Raw genomic sequence first — 15,707 nt, 5'->3', positions numbered from 1 at the left:
AAACACGTGGACTCCGACGAACAGGGGAGCCACCAAGTGTGCTTGGACCAATCTTCACAGCAACACTATCTCCATCAGCTTTGCTATTACCAGGTTGGGAACCAGCTTTCACACATGGGCTACGCCTCTGTGTGCCATCAGGATTTGGATCTGACATCTTCCTCTTCAAAACAGCTTTCTTTTCCTTAACTGCATCATGAGTAAACACTTGCATCAAGCGAGTCTGCAACAGGTTTGTCTTGACAGGCATGTTAGTTCCATGAGATCCAGCATCAACAGTTGAAAAGGCCGCGTCACCACCTTCATCACCTCCACCTTTAGCAGCTTGAGCAACATCCTCATCGCTTCGTTGCACGCAAGCAGCCTTTTGACGCCGTTCCAACTCCTTTCTCCTTTGGAAATCACACTTCTTCTTTCTTTTCCTTTCGTCCTCGAGCTATAACTGCATAGGAACATCCTCAGCCTGAGTAACATGCTCAGTTCCATCAAAACTCTGTGACTGAGTAACAGACAACTGCAAGCTCCCATCACCATCACCAAAATTAAGAGAATAAATTCCATCATTAATATCTTTCACAACATCAGCAATGTCCTCAGCAGCAGCATGGCTATCATTAACTGCATAAATCAATAACATAAGCACACACATATAAAATTAAAACACAATTAACATTGCAGAGACAAGTAAAATAAGGCGCATAGCATCAGACACAAACAAAAGGAACAACTGATGTAACTAAACACATTTATGTATGCAAGGTTGTTAAAAAAAGAGCAAATATAAGGGAAACACCAGCAACACGCATGTTCTTCTAGAGGATTTGGTATCTCAAAAATAACATTCACAAGATCTTGAAAGCGTTCTGGTTTGTCAGAATCAGGAGGCACTGGCACTCCAACATTTGCAACAACATCATAATCAGCAAAAAAGTAAAAAAAAAGTAAAGTACATGAACAAGCAATCAGTTCAACTATATGAACACTACAAGTGCAACCAATAAAACAATATCACCCCACCACTCGCGCACCAAACTTCAAAATGTTAGCTCTTTCAACATCATAGTAGTTCTTCTCAGACTGCTACAAACTATTCAAATACTAGTACAACAGTTCAAACTACACATGGTGATCAGCACTCCAACTTGTGTGCAGGTTACAGCGACCTAAAAACTAGACATACCACACATTCCAGGGCAAAAATTAACAACTATCAAAATCTATACAACTTGTAATGTCCATACGACAACACTTATACAACTAAAAACCTATTAAGCACCAGATCTGACAAAACATCATCAGCAGAAAACACAAAAAAAGGTTTCAGCACAACGAATTACCTGCATTCAACTTGTCTGGACTGGATGATGTACCCATTGAGATCTCTAGACCTAAAATCTGCCGAACCAGAACTGCAAGACACATGAAAAAAATTAGGGTTCTTACCTATTTCAGAAACGAAGGACGCCAAACAAAGCAAAACTCTTACCAGCAAACACAAACTCCACCACCGAATCCAGTATCACTCACGCGAGCCGCTCGTTCAAGAGCAAAGGAACCCTAGCGAATCCAGTCTGAGACAACACGAGAGCAATAACTTAGAAATACAGGAAAAATCTATACATAAGGGGAGGCAAGGGGAGTCGAGGGCAGAGCAAAGGAACAAACAAAGCACACAGACCTTCCCCCTGGAGTTCAACCCGCCGGCCGACGCTCCCGCGGCGAAACAGGAGAAGCAGCTTCTATGCGAGAAGAGGAGAGGAGGGGAACGGAGAAGGAAGCGATTTGTGGAGGGGAGTGGAGCGGAATGGGAGAGAGCGGAGGTTAAAAGGTGAGTGGGAGAAAACCGACGGTTAAAGCCCACGATCATGGAAGAAAAAGAAAAAGGGCAAAGCCCACTATCTCAAGGCAGTTACTAAAAATAATAGCAAAAATTAAATACAATAAAAAAATTAATATAGAGGGAGAAAACAAACAGCTAAAGTACAAATAATACCTCATAACAATACAATAAAAATTATCGAAAAAGTACAATTGAAATACCTTACATAGACTATATAAAATTAAGTACAATATTTCTCAAAAAAATAACGAAAAGTACAAAAAATGGTGGTATGCTTTGAATCACAAATTCATGTCAAGGACTTGCATCCTCACACTCGTGTACACATATGACGCCGCAGCACATTATACAATGCAGACACCTAACAAAGATACCAAAATGACGCAAGTTATGTTACAGATCCACCTCGGTGTATGACAAAAACCGCTTCTTACCGATGACGTGTGTTCATCAATCAATACAACAAAAAAGATTCAGTACAACTATGCCCCTCGGTGCGGTGCTGGTTTCCCCCCTAAAAAGATAGATAATGGGGGCAAGCCATACAAGGAAGATGTGTCAGTACAACTATGCCCCTCGGTGCGGTGTTGGTTTCCCCCTAAAAAGATAGATAATGGGGCAAGTCCTGTTACAGACTCGCCTCCGCATGCGACGCCGCGGCGTCGCCTGCTATGGCTCGTTCCTGGCTCGGCCTTGCCGGGATGGGGGAGGGGGTCCCGACCCCCCCCCCGGCTCGGCCTCGCGCTAACGCGGCAGTGCGCTCGTTTGAAAGGCGCAGTGCGGTCATTCTATCCCCCTCCCCATGCACCCACACATCCTAAGAAGATAGATAATGGGGCAAGTCATGTTACGGACTCGGCTCCACATGCGACGCTGCGGCACACCGCGTCGTCGCGCTACGGCTCGTTCCTGGCTCGGCCTCGCCAGGATGGGGGAGGCGGTCCCGACCCCCTATCCCCAGCTCGACCTCGCGCTAATGCGGCAATGCACTTGTTTGACAGACGCAGTGCGGTTATTATGTCCTCCCCCCCACGCACCGACACACCCTAAAAAGATAGATAATGGGGCAAGTCATGTTACGGACTCGCCTTCGCATGCGACGCCGCGGCACGCCGCGTCGTCGCCTGCTACGGCTCGTTCCTGGCTCGGCCTCGGCGGGATGGGGTAGGGGGGTCCCGACCCCCCCTCGGCTCGGCCTCGCGCTAACGCGGCAGTGCGCTCGTTTGACAGGCGCAGTGCGGTTATTCTGTCCCCCCCACGCACCCACACACCCTAAGATAGATAATGGGGGCAAGTCCATACAAGGAAGATGTGTCAATACAATTATGCCCCTTGGTGCGGTGCTGGTTTTCCCCCTAAAAAGATAGATAATGGGGGCAAGTACATACAAGGAAGATGTGTCAGTACAACTATGCCCCTCGGTGCGGTGCTGGTTTTTTCCCTAAAAGGATAGATAATGGGGAAAGTCATGTTACGGACTCGCCTCCGCATGCGACGCCGCGACACGCTGCGTCGTCGCCTGGCGGCTCGGCCTCGCGCTAACACGGCAGTGCGCTCGTTTGACAGGCGCAGTGCGGTTATTCTGTCCCCCCAATGCACCCACACACCCTAAAAAGATAGATGTTCTTCAGTCCATACAAAAAATGTGTCAGTACGACTATGCCACTCGGTGCGGTCCTATATATCTTACCCAGATGTTCATAAAAAATCCAAAAAATGCTGAAAAAATGAGAACAAAGAGAAAGCGAGGGAAACACACTATAAAAAATATGTCAGTTCAAGCAGAGGAGAACATTCAGTACTAAAATAAAAAATAAATGCTTATATTAGGCAAAAAATCATAAAAACTAGAAGGAAAAAAATGCTAAGAATAAAAAATATTGACCGCCCAAGGGACAGGACGGCCCAACGCAGGTGGGTACTAGGACTCATGCCAACTGCGAAACCACCGGTGAATCCATTGTAAACCGGACTGCGGGGGCCAACCCACCAGGGCCCACAGGTCATGACAGAGAGCGAGCGCCATGTATAAGCGCTGAGGTAAGTATTCAGAGGAGTTCGACCAGTAAGCCTCGGCAACGCTTATAAACAGGTCGAGAGCCCCCTCGGCTAGCGAGGTTTGCCAAAATGTATAGCGCACGCGCACGCCGCACTGCACAACCGCACGGACGAGCTATTTGGGCCGAAAACAATGGCTCCGGGGGATGGCCCAATACAACAGTTCGCCCCATTACAAAATTCCAACCGATCACACACGACCAAATAAAAGAAACAAATGCAGATAATTAAAAAAAACCTCATAAGAAATCAGTTCAAAAAAAGAATGTAAAAAAGTTCAAACACATGTTGATTGTAAGGACTAAAAAAATAAAAAAATACATTTTTTTGGAAAACTAAACGTAGAAGATTGTAATAAAAATTTCAGAAACAATTTTTTAAAAAGTTCAACTGCTGAAATTCATAAGGTTCAAGTAAAATTAGTACTGTGCAGCAAAGATTAAATTCTTTTTATTTAAAAAAATACTAGAACTATCACGATTCAACTAAAAAGTAAAATTGTGCTCTAAAATTCATGTCAAATAGTAAGAAAAAATGCTCTACAACAAATGAATGTGGTTGGCCATTGACATCCAAAATAGTTCAGTACTATCATTAACAGCATGTAAGTTCAACAAACTCAAACCCAAGGGGTCCTACAACCATCATCAGCGTATATTTTTCGTGTGCAAGCTATGTACATGAAAATATCCCAGTAAAAATAAAGGATGCCCATCAGTTAAACTATAATTGTTCCAATTCAAATATAAAAAATATATAAAAAAATAGTTGTGCTTGAGCAAAAAATAGGAAGCATTACAGAAATAAAAAATAGTGGATACAATAACATACGGACAAATTGTTCCAAACCATGTGGTAATAACATAGAATTCAACCATCTCACATGCATTGCTTTAAAGAAAAATACTGCAACATAATCAAACGCACACAAATCTCACAACCAGCGTCATTTGCCACATTTAAACCTACATCACATAAATTCTGAACGTCAGAGAGTCATCTTCCCTGGAGAACATAACCATAACCACATCTCCATCCTCAATTCCAGACTCTGCCACAAACACCTTCCACCCACTAGTTAGGTTGATGCAACCATCAAAGTTGATGTGGTAGGCAACTTCCATCAACTGATGCCCGTTTTTGTCTGAAGTCTCCATCTTCAGTATCCTAGAACTAGGAACGACAATCCTGATTCTGGTTGACATTTTCTGCAAATGGGCATGGGAGTAGAAAATAAAGTGAACACCTGACATAACTGAATATTTACACAGATCTAGGAACTGTTGCATAACAAAGTGAAAAGAAATATCTGAACCAAAACAAAAAGACCAAACTAACTAGTCATATGACCTGACTAAACTGAAGAAATATACATATCAATACCCCTACAGTAAAACATCTGACAAAAACAGAAAAAGGATTATACAAAAATGGATAAATACTGTTAAGTAATGAAGAAATACACACACAAATCCCTACTGTTAACTTCTGACAAAACCAAATAAAAATTATAGACAAACTATTGATAAAACTAAACTACAGATTCAGTTCATGGGATTCAAAATGAGACCTACAAAAAGAAGAAAATAAAAAGAATAGAAACACATACCCATGATTCCTCCAAGTCCCCAACCGTTAGGTGACAAACATAGGATGCACGAAACCCATGGTTGTTGTACAACAGACACGAAAGTTGCCCACGACGCTGACTCTCGGTGAGCTCCAAACCAGATTCGTACACACAGCCGTCAGCTATGCGCACCATCTTTGCGAGACATCCGCATGAACAATCGTCCATGGGAAACATAGGAAAAGGGAAGAAAACAACAGAGAGAAGAGGGAGGAACCTAGATCTGATTCTGGAAGAAGGAAGAAAAAGGAGGGGGAGACTGAGCCACACACCACACATAGATGGATATAATTTATAGCCAGGAAGACTCGCAGATTATAAAAATAATAAATTGACAGGTGGGCAGCCAGCTGGCAGAAAATAGTTATTATACAAGTCATACAACATTGACTGCAAATCAGCTCAACTTCAGATAAAGCAGCAGTTCAAAATAATTGTTGGAGAGCACATACGGCAGCAGTTCAAAGTGCACAAAACAAACATATGTAGATAAAATAACACACTCGGAGGTAGACAGTTGAATTCATTTAGTCATTCAACCATTTGCTCCCTCACAACACAATCTTAAAAACATAAAAATTCAGTACTTCAGTAATAACGATCAAAGAAACGACGCCATTTGGCCCTGGTGGATGGATGTGGAGTCGTGGCTGCTCTCACCCTAGCCCAACTGATGATCTAAATATGGTTCCTTCCCCTGCCCTCTGGGAAAAGTAGCTCCAGTTCATTAGAGTTGCAAGCATCCATCACCTCGCGCGCAAGGCGTCTGTTGAACTCTGCCTCCACTTCCTCCTCGGCAGCACGTCGTGCCCTCTGCCTGCGCCTGCGCCTCCTCCTCCTCCTCTGCTCTGTTACTGCAGCCCTCACATTGATGGCACCCCTCCTCCTCTGTGACCTCTCCCAGCTCAGGATCCATTTGGCTTTTCTTTTGTGGCAGCTGGTGGAATGAAAGTGACAGAGGGCTCGGGCTTTATACTCAAAGTGTAGATGTTTGGGTAGGCAGCCAGTAGAAAATACTTACTCCGATGTCAACGCACAGTAATAAAACTTTGACACTGTCTCCTCTGGCAACGAATGGTCCGCAGCACCGCGCCGAAGAACCCCCGGAAGCTCTGAGGGAGTCCTGGATTAAGGGGTCCTCGGGTGTCCGGCCTGTTGGACATGGGACAGACTGATGGGCTATGAAGATGCAAGACCGAAGACTCTCTCCCGTGTCCGGATGGGACTCTCCTTGGCGTGGATGGCAAGCCTGGCGTTCGGATATGAAGATTCCTTTCTCTGTAACTTTGTACAACCCTAGACCCCTCCAGTGTCTATATAAACCGGAGGGTTTAGTCCGTAGAGGCAATCATAATCATACAGGCTAGACATCTAGGGTTTAGCCATTACAATCTCGTGGTAGATCAACTCTTGTGATACTCGTATTCATCAAGATCAATCAAGCAGGAAGTAGGGTATTACCTCCATAGAGAGGGCCCGAACCTGGGTAAACATCGTGTCCCCTGTCTCCAGTTACCATCGACCTTAGACGCACAGTTTTGGACCCCCTACCCGAGATCCGCCGGTTTTGACACCGACATTGGTGCTTTCATTGAGAGTTCCGCTGCGTCGTCGCCAAGAGGTTCGATGGCTCCATCAATCATCTACAATAATGCTATCCTGGGGAAAGTTTTCCTCCCCGGCCAGATCTTCGTGTTCGGCGGCTTCGCACCGCGGGCCAACTCGCTTGGTCATCTAGAGCAGATCGACAGCTACGCCCCAGGTCAACAGATTAGTTTTGGAAACCTGGACTACGTCGCTGACGTCCGGGGAGACTTGATCTCCCAAGGATTCGCGACCCAAACCACCGCTTCGGCCTTAGATCCGGAGCACGTCGTCGGGCCCGAAGACGGGCTTCTTGAGCCTGCCGGACTATCTACGACCACTAAACCTAGTACGGGAGAGCCGGATGAGGTATCGTCGCAGGCAATCATCACGAAGCTGGACTCTTATCCGGACACTGGCTCCGAATTCTCAGGGCCAGCATCGTGTGAGTTCGGCCAAGGAACCTGCCTCCTGCCGTACTCCACGGGCTCTCTCCTTCCTGGCAAAACCTCGCCTTTAAGCGAGGCTCTGGACTTAATGCGATCCCTTGTAATTACAGAGGAGCAATGTCCGAACTATGCCCAGCCCGGACTAGGGGCTGAGAGCAGGGAGTTTTGCCTCTCGCCCACCACCCACTTCATAGCCACTGTCGAGGATTTAACCGACATGCTTGATTACGGCTCCGAAGACATCGACGGTATGGACGACGATGCTGGAGAGGAGCAGGCCCAAAGCCCACCGCATACCGGACGCTGGGTGGCCACCTCCACATACGATATATATATGGTGGACACATCCAAAGACGATGGCAAGGACGGTGGTAGGGATCCAGTCAAGGACAATAACGCTGATAAACCACCGAAACGGCGACATTAGCGGCGCCGTTCAAAATCACGTCGTGACAAAGAAAGCAATACCGGCACCGGAGAAAATAATACTCCGGAGAACGCTGAAGACCTAGACGCCCTCATCGAACCAGCTTCCGAACAGGAAGATAGGGAGGAAGGGCAGAGTAACCCCGACGAGCCAGTTGGGAACGACGACTCGGTGGACAGCAATTATATGCCACCCTCCGAAGACGAAATAAGCCTCGGCAATGAAGACTTTATCGTGCCAAAAGAACCCCTCGAGCAAGAACGCTTTAAGCAACAGCACATCGCAACTGCGAGGAGCCTGAAAAGGAAGCAGCAACGGCTTCAAGCCGAACAGGATACACTCAACGATAGATGGACTCGGGTCCTAGCAGCCGAGGAGTGCGACCTTGAGCGCCCCATAAAAAGCTATCCGAAGCGCAAACTGCTACCCCAATTCGACATCGAGGCGTGCGAGCCTATAGCTCCAGCGCATAATGCAACTGATAAACCAGACCAGCCACCCCATGGCCGCAACAAAGCGGCTACACAAGCCAAACACCAGCCCACATTACCCCGCCGTAAAGGAAGGAAGACAGCGGCCCAGGATTGCACCTATGACCTACGTCAGGGCCTGGACGCCAGGGCAGGCCTGGACGCTAGGGCAGGTCTGGCCAGAACAATTTACGGGTCAAAGGGACATGCCCTAACAAAAGAGGATGGCTATCAGGCCCGGCGCGACCAACACAACCTCCCTCGGGGTGAAAACCGTTTAGGGACGTCCGCCGAACTCCGTCAAGACGCCGCCTGTTACAGAGGCGCCGCTCACCCCTTATGCTTCACCAATGAGGTAATGGGGCATGAATTCCCCGAAGGGTTTAAACCCATGAATATCGAATCATACGATGGAACAACAGATCCCGCAGTATGGATTGAAGATTTTCTTCTCCATATCCACATGGCCCGCGGTGATGATCTCCACGCCATCAAATACCTCCCACTAAAACTAAAGGGACCATCGCGGCACTGGCTAAACAGCCTTCTAGAGAACTCCATTGGCAGCTGGGAGGACTTGGAAGACGCCTTCCGTGATAACTTCCAAGGTACATATGTCCGGCCACCAGACGCCGATGACTTAAGTCACATCATCCAGCAGCCCGGAGAGTCAGCCAGGAAGCTCTGGACTAGGTTCTTAATTAAAAAGAACCAAATAGTCGACTGTCCGGACGCTGAAGCCCTCGCGGCCTTCAAACATAGCGTCTGGGATGAGTGGCTCGCCTGCCACCTTGGTCAAGAAAAACCAAAATCTATCGCAGCCCTTATCGCTCTAATGACCCGCTTTTGCGCGGGAGAAGATAGCTGGCTCGCTCGTAGAAGCAACAGCACCAGTGATCCGGGCACTTCCAAAGTTTGAGACGGCAACGGCAAGCCACGACGCAACAAACACAAGCGTCGAAATAATAATGAAGGAACGCAAGACATGGCGGTCAACACCGGATTCAGCGGCTCCAAACCCGGTCAACGAAAAAAGCCATCCAAGGCAAACAGAGACGGACCATCCAATTTAGACAAGATACTGGATCGGCCCTGCCAGATTCATGGCACCCCCGACAAACCAGCTACTCACACCAACAGAAGCTGTTGGGTCTTCAAACAACCCGGCAAACTTAATGCCGAACACAAGGGGAAGGGGCCGCCCAATGACAGCGATGACGAAGAGAGTCGCCAGCCGAACACCGGGGTTCAGAAGCAATTTCCCCCCGAAGTGAAAACCGTAAACATGGTATACGTGTCGCACACCCCTATAGGGGAGTGCAGGCGCGCACTACAAGACGCATACGCCATAGAGCCAGTCACCCCAAAATTTAGCCAATGGGCGGCCTGCCCGATCACCTTTGATCGCAAGGACCACCCAGCCAGTATCCACCACGAAGGTTCGGCAGCTCTGATCATCGACCCAATTATCAATGGATTCCATCTCACGAAAGTCCTTATGGACGGCGACAGTAGCCTTAATCTACTTTACCAAGACACTGTCCGCAAAATGGGCATTGATCCTTCAAGAGTCAAACCCACCACAAATACCTTCAAGGGAGCAGTACCCGGTATAGAAGCTCACTACACGGGCTCAATTACATTGGAAGTCATTTTCGGTTCGCCGAACAACTTTTGAAGCGAAGGCTTGACCTTCGATATTGTCCCGTTCCGTAGTAGCTACCAGGCACTACTCGGGCGTACCGCTTTTGCTCGTTTCAATGCGGTCCCACATTACGCCCATCTAAAGCTTAAGATGCCCGGTCCACATGGCATCATCATGATAAACAGAAATGCGGAACGCTCCCCCCGTACAGAGGAGCATACTACGGCTACTGCAGCCGAAGTACGAAGCGGTCTCATCAAGCCGCATATCTCATTGCCCATCAAGCCACCGGTCCCTCTTAAACATGACCGATCGATCTCAGAGCTGGATTAGCAGCTCGGCCTCTGTCGTTCGCCTCATATAGCCGTGAAGTTTGTACCGCGCATACATAATTATGCACTTAAAATACCCTGGTCATCGGCGGAGGCACAATACGGACAATACTACAACGCGGTCCGCAATCCTATAGCCTCTTTTCCTTTTTCTAACTATTTTTTATCTTTTACCACAGGTGACTCAATGGCTGGTCATCTTACGGACTCTTTCGGAGTTCGGCTTCGTATACTTATCCAAAGGCTATTCCTGTTAAGGAGTCCTTTCGCCGAGGCAAGGCGGCGCAGACGTGCGACAGGAGGTTCAAATAATTTTTTGTAGACCACACTCTTTGTTTCGAGCCTGTAAAGTGCCTTTTCCCTCAGCCTTCGACCCCGGGCATGTCAAATAGCCCGGGTAGTGGCGTTATAATCTGTAAGATTGTGTGTGACGGGTCAATCAGATTCCAGTGAACATAATCCATATTCAGTGTTCGCACTTTCTAAGAACTGAATTTTGCTTCTTCGATTATTTCACGCACGCACCTCGGCAAAAATTGCCAGGGGCTCGATATGGCAAAATATGAATTGCAGACAAGTCCGAACAGCTTTATAGCATACTTCGGCATCACGAGTTTGGACTTATATGCATCAGCTCTGAATCAGGTTGAGGAGGAGGCAGTCGTAAAGGAGAAAGACGGGTCTGTGCCCCTTTATAAAGGCGGTAAATATCAAACGCCTCCTCATGGGCCTTAAAAGTTGCCTATTCCCAAGGAATCATGCCAACGGGACGGTTGGGTTACCCACGCCCGTATTGATGAGAATCCTGCAATAAGGGGACACGATCTCTGCTTTGACAAGACGTGCCAATGAAACCGCGTCTCAAAACGTGGAGCGGCAGGCTAAAAAACGGGTCGAAATAATGACCGAGTGGTGACGTGATGTCACGCTACAAAAGTTGTCAGTGGATTGGACTCGTGAAATATTATACTTTCTACGGTTGTGTGTGGAACTTGTTTTGCAGAGCCGGACACGTTCTTTGTGTTCGAAGGCTGTTTTGGAGTATTCGGAGAAGGAACCAGCCTTGCAATGCCGGAGACAATCTGCGCGCCGGACACCTCGTCATTGAAGCCTGGTTCAGGGGTTACTGAGGGAGTCCTGGATTAAGGGGTCCTCGGGTGTCCGGCCTGTTGGACATGGGCCTGACTGATGGGCTATGAAGATGCAAGATCGAAGACTCTCTCCCATGTCCGGATGGGACTCTCCTTGGTGTGGATGGCAAGCCTGGCATTCGGATATGAAGATTCCTTTCTCTGTAACCGACTTTGTACAACCCTAGACCCCTCCGCTGTCTATATAAACTGGAGGGTTTAGTCCGTAGAGGCAATCATAATCATACAGGCTAGACATCTAGGGTTTAGCCATTACGATCTCGTGGTAGAGCAACTCTTGTAATACTCATATTCATCAAGATCAATCAAGCAGGAAGTAGGGTATTACCTCCATAGAGAGGGCCCGAACCTGGGTAAACATCGTGTCCCCTGTCTCCTGTTAGATCGACCTTAGACGCACAGTTCGGGACCCCCTACTCGAGATCCGCCGGTTTTGACACCGACAAGCTCCCCATTGAATCCCCTGTTTCCGTCCGTCGAAGACGCAGGAAGATCAGTTCAGGTAGCAAACCATGTGAGTCCAACCTGTAAAGTTCCTCAGTTCAAGTTGGGTAACAGAACACGAAACAAAATAGCCCAGATGTATATATATATATATATATGGTCTATTCTAATAACACCTTTTAAGACCTTATTCTAATAACACCTACCGTTATTCTGCTAACACTTCTGTACCACCTTGGCCCAGAAACCGGACCGCACCCAAAACAAAAACGAATCGCCAACCCCCACCTTCTTCATCCCGTGCCCACCCACCCAACCGCCCAGACCCACGCACCCCACCTCCACCCACGCACCCCCAGCTCCTCGCAACCCCCGGCCGCCTCCCCGATCCAAACACCCATGGGCAGCCGGATCCAGTCCACCGCGACGCCTCGATGCTGGATCCGGGACGGCACCGCCACCCGCCGCTTAGCCACGTGCCCCCTGACTGGCCTTCTTCCAGAGGCCCGACGACACGCCGTCACAGCAAGCCCTCCCCGCCACCTCCTTCCCCATATTCCTCAACCGGACGTCGCCATGGCGGGCGACGCTCTGCTCTCCACCAGCAATCCCACCCTATCCCTGCCTATCCTGCACCTGGTGCGCCGCGTCAACCCGCCGCCGGCCCGTGCTCGCGCCGCCCCGCCGCCTCTCACCTCCCACCGCACCTACCTTCCCGCCTTCGACCCACCCCGTCGCCCATCCCCCACGCCCGGGTCGCCCTCATCCCCGATTTGGATCGAGCCGCCGCCGCCGCCGGTCCACTCTTCCTGGCCTACCTTCCCTCCTCCATCCTCAGGATGGCGACGAGCCGTAGTGACTCTGCCTCGTCGTTAATGTACCTCTCGCCCTACCCACAGATCGAGCCAACCCCGGGCCAAGAAAACTACTCCACCGGCGCCCTCTAAGGATTCACTTGTTTTGTTCGAGCTTTTGGCTTGTCTGCTGGTCAACGGCGGCGGATTGGTTGTGCCTCGCCGGCGTACTCCACCGGTCCAGCTGCGAGCAGCAGTTCCGTTGCTGGGGCGTGCAGCTCGACCATCTCACAAATGCAGTTCGCTGGATGCATTTTTGTGTGATGCCGCAGGGATGTAATTCTTTATGTGTTCTTGTGTCCTCGGCGAGGTTCAGCAGTAGTTCTCTTCACCTCTGTTTTTCATTCGCCTTCCCCCTTGCCTACTGCCCTCAACTCACGACACTGCAATTTTGTGTAGTACTTATGTTGAATTTGTGTTTTTCGTGTTTTTTTGGATCATTCCTGCAGTGCGCTTTTGCCTCCACTGAAGTGTGTTGGTCATCGGTCGATGATGGTCCCAGCCACGTTCGTGGGTGCCGGGCCAATGCGGATCTCCGGCGACGCATGTCGCAGTGCACCTCGCCGTGTGGTGCAGTTCCTTGCACAGTGCCCTCCTTGTAGTTCCTGAACAATGCCCCCAACCTTTTTTGTGTGTGCAGTTTCCCGGTGCCAGCAGAAGCCAGGAGTGCAGGTGCAGTTTGGTGGCTGGGCATGCAGTTCGATAGCGGGGATGGGTGATAATGTATCATGTTCTGTGTAATTTGTTTGTGCAGTGTGATGCATGGGTGTATGAAGTTGTAATGTGATAATTTTGGGGAAAATGTAGCTCGCTAGCTTCGTCTCAGGAGCCCAGACAATTAGCGACCGCAGTTTTCAAAGAAAAAGTGTGTTAATTAGATGAAAAGGAAAAAGGGAACATTAAGGAGGAGCTCTACTTTTGTAAGATTGTAATTCTCTTCATCCTCTCATCTTTTTTTGCGGCCATATTGGGGTTAGAAGAAATGTTTGCTTGATTGCAATTTGTTTCACTTTGTAAAAAAAGGAAAACCCCACAAGAGGTTCACTTCTTTTTCTGATGCAATTTGTTTTGTTTGTGGGACGATTGAAAAAAGTAGTTCACTCCATTTGTTGTAGCAGCTCATTACCCCTCTGTATGAAGTCCAATTTGTTTCGTGTCTCCAAATTCAGTTGACTACATCGACACTTGCAGCGCGTTTGGTTCTCGGATGTGGTTCATTTTTAAGAGTGATGTTGTTCACTTGTGCCCAATATGAAAGTGCAAAAAATTTAGCGAAACAAGAAAATAGTAATGCGGTTGACTTAGATATATGTCGACGTTCACTTGACCCCGTCTCTACTGTCCACTCTCGTTCATAAAAAATGTTGAAAAAAAGACAACAAAACTTGTTTTTGTAAAATTTACGTCCGACAAAAAAACCATGAAGTTCAATTGCCGGTTTGCTTCAGTGCGGTTTTCAGTCTGAAGCAGTGCGGTTTTCTGTCGGATGAAGTTCACTCATCGATTTGGGTGTCGCGAAAAAATAATGTCCGCATTTCAGTAATTTTAAAATCGCTCTAAAAATATAAGGATTTAGAGAGAGTGTTCTACATGAAAAAGTTGTGTCTCGTCGATATCTTTCCAACGGTTTATCATTTGAATCATCCCGGCAAGCAATTTGTAAAAATTCGCGAAAAAACGGCCACTGTCACTCCTCGTCCGCCACATCATTTTCAAAATTAATTCAAAACCATAAGGACTCTTAAAAACATTTGTACATATGGAAGTTGCGCCTCGTCCATACCTTTCCAACGGCGTATCACACCCTCGTTTCGACAAACGGTTAAAAAGCCGTAGCAAAAACAGTACAAAAGATATTAGATAGACTAGATTTTTTTGAATTTACGAGCATTTCTTTAAAATACGAATATTTTTTGAAAACACGAACAATTTTTAGAAACCCATGTGGTATTGCAGCGAACATTTTTTGAAACACAAACATTTTTCGAACTTTTATTTTTTAAAAATATTGGGAGGTACTCCAGCGAACAACTTTCTAAAACGCAATTTTTTTCCAAATTTGTGAGCATTTCTTTAAAACACGAATATTTTTCTAAGTTGAAACTTTTTGGAAACACGAACAATTTTGAAAACCTAGGAGGTACTCTAGTGAACATATTTTTAAACACAAACATTTTTCGAACTTTGAGCATTTTTTGAAACTGGGAGGCACTGTAGCTAACAATTTTTAAGACGCAAATATTTTTTCAAATTCGTGAGCATTTATTTAAAACAAGAATATTTTTTGAATTCCAACATTTGTTGAAAGTGTCGAACTATTTTTGAAAACCTAGGAGGTACTGTAGTGCACATTTTTTAAACTTTGAATGGTTTTTGAAACTGAGAGGTACTGTAGCGATTTTTGATGTTGTTGAATGCAATAACATTTTCTCCATGCATCGATCAAAACGAAGAGGGACACATGACTTAGTCAACGATCCCAGGGTTTGACTTGTCACATCAGCGAATACCAGCGAACCGCTCCCAAGGTTCAAAATAGTCCAGAATCAATGAATTCGGTGTGTTGATTTCAGGGATTGGGAGTTCAGGATTCGATTTATCTTTCGTCTACAAGTTTAAGGTTTGTTTTGGATTTTTTTTCAAAAAAAGAGCCCTCTCCGCAGCAAAGAATCCGCCGCTTTTCTCGTGCAAGTGAAGAGAGAGATGTCGTTGTCACTTTGCGTGCCATAATACAAGCCCATTTTCTGGGGTATAAGTACAAACACCTTAACCCAATGATAACTGCTAAACAGCAATACGGACAACGAACTTGCTCTAAGCACA

At 47.1% G+C, this 15,707-nt stretch overlaps 1 long non-coding RNA gene across 1 annotated transcript; it reads left to right on the top strand.

The window, feature by feature from the left end:
- Positions 1–13,019: 13,019 nt before the first annotated feature.
- On the top strand, positions 13,020–13,686 carry LOC120963018 (uncharacterized). The gene is made up of 2 exons (XR_005754667.3): positions 13,020–13,194; positions 13,334–13,686. It is a non-coding gene; the product is annotated as an uncharacterized lncRNA (long non-coding RNA).
- Positions 13,687–15,707: the final 2,021 nt, after the last annotated feature.

The sequence above is a fragment of the Aegilops tauschii genome, chromosome 4 (genome assembly GCF_002575655.3).
Source record: "Aegilops tauschii subsp. strangulata cultivar AL8/78 chromosome 4, Aet v6.0, whole genome shotgun sequence".
NCBI lineage: Eukaryota > Viridiplantae > Streptophyta > Magnoliopsida > Poales > Poaceae > Aegilops > Aegilops tauschii.
The sequence above is the reverse complement of the archived record's forward strand: the minus strand, read 5'-3'. Positions and strand labels throughout refer to the sequence as shown.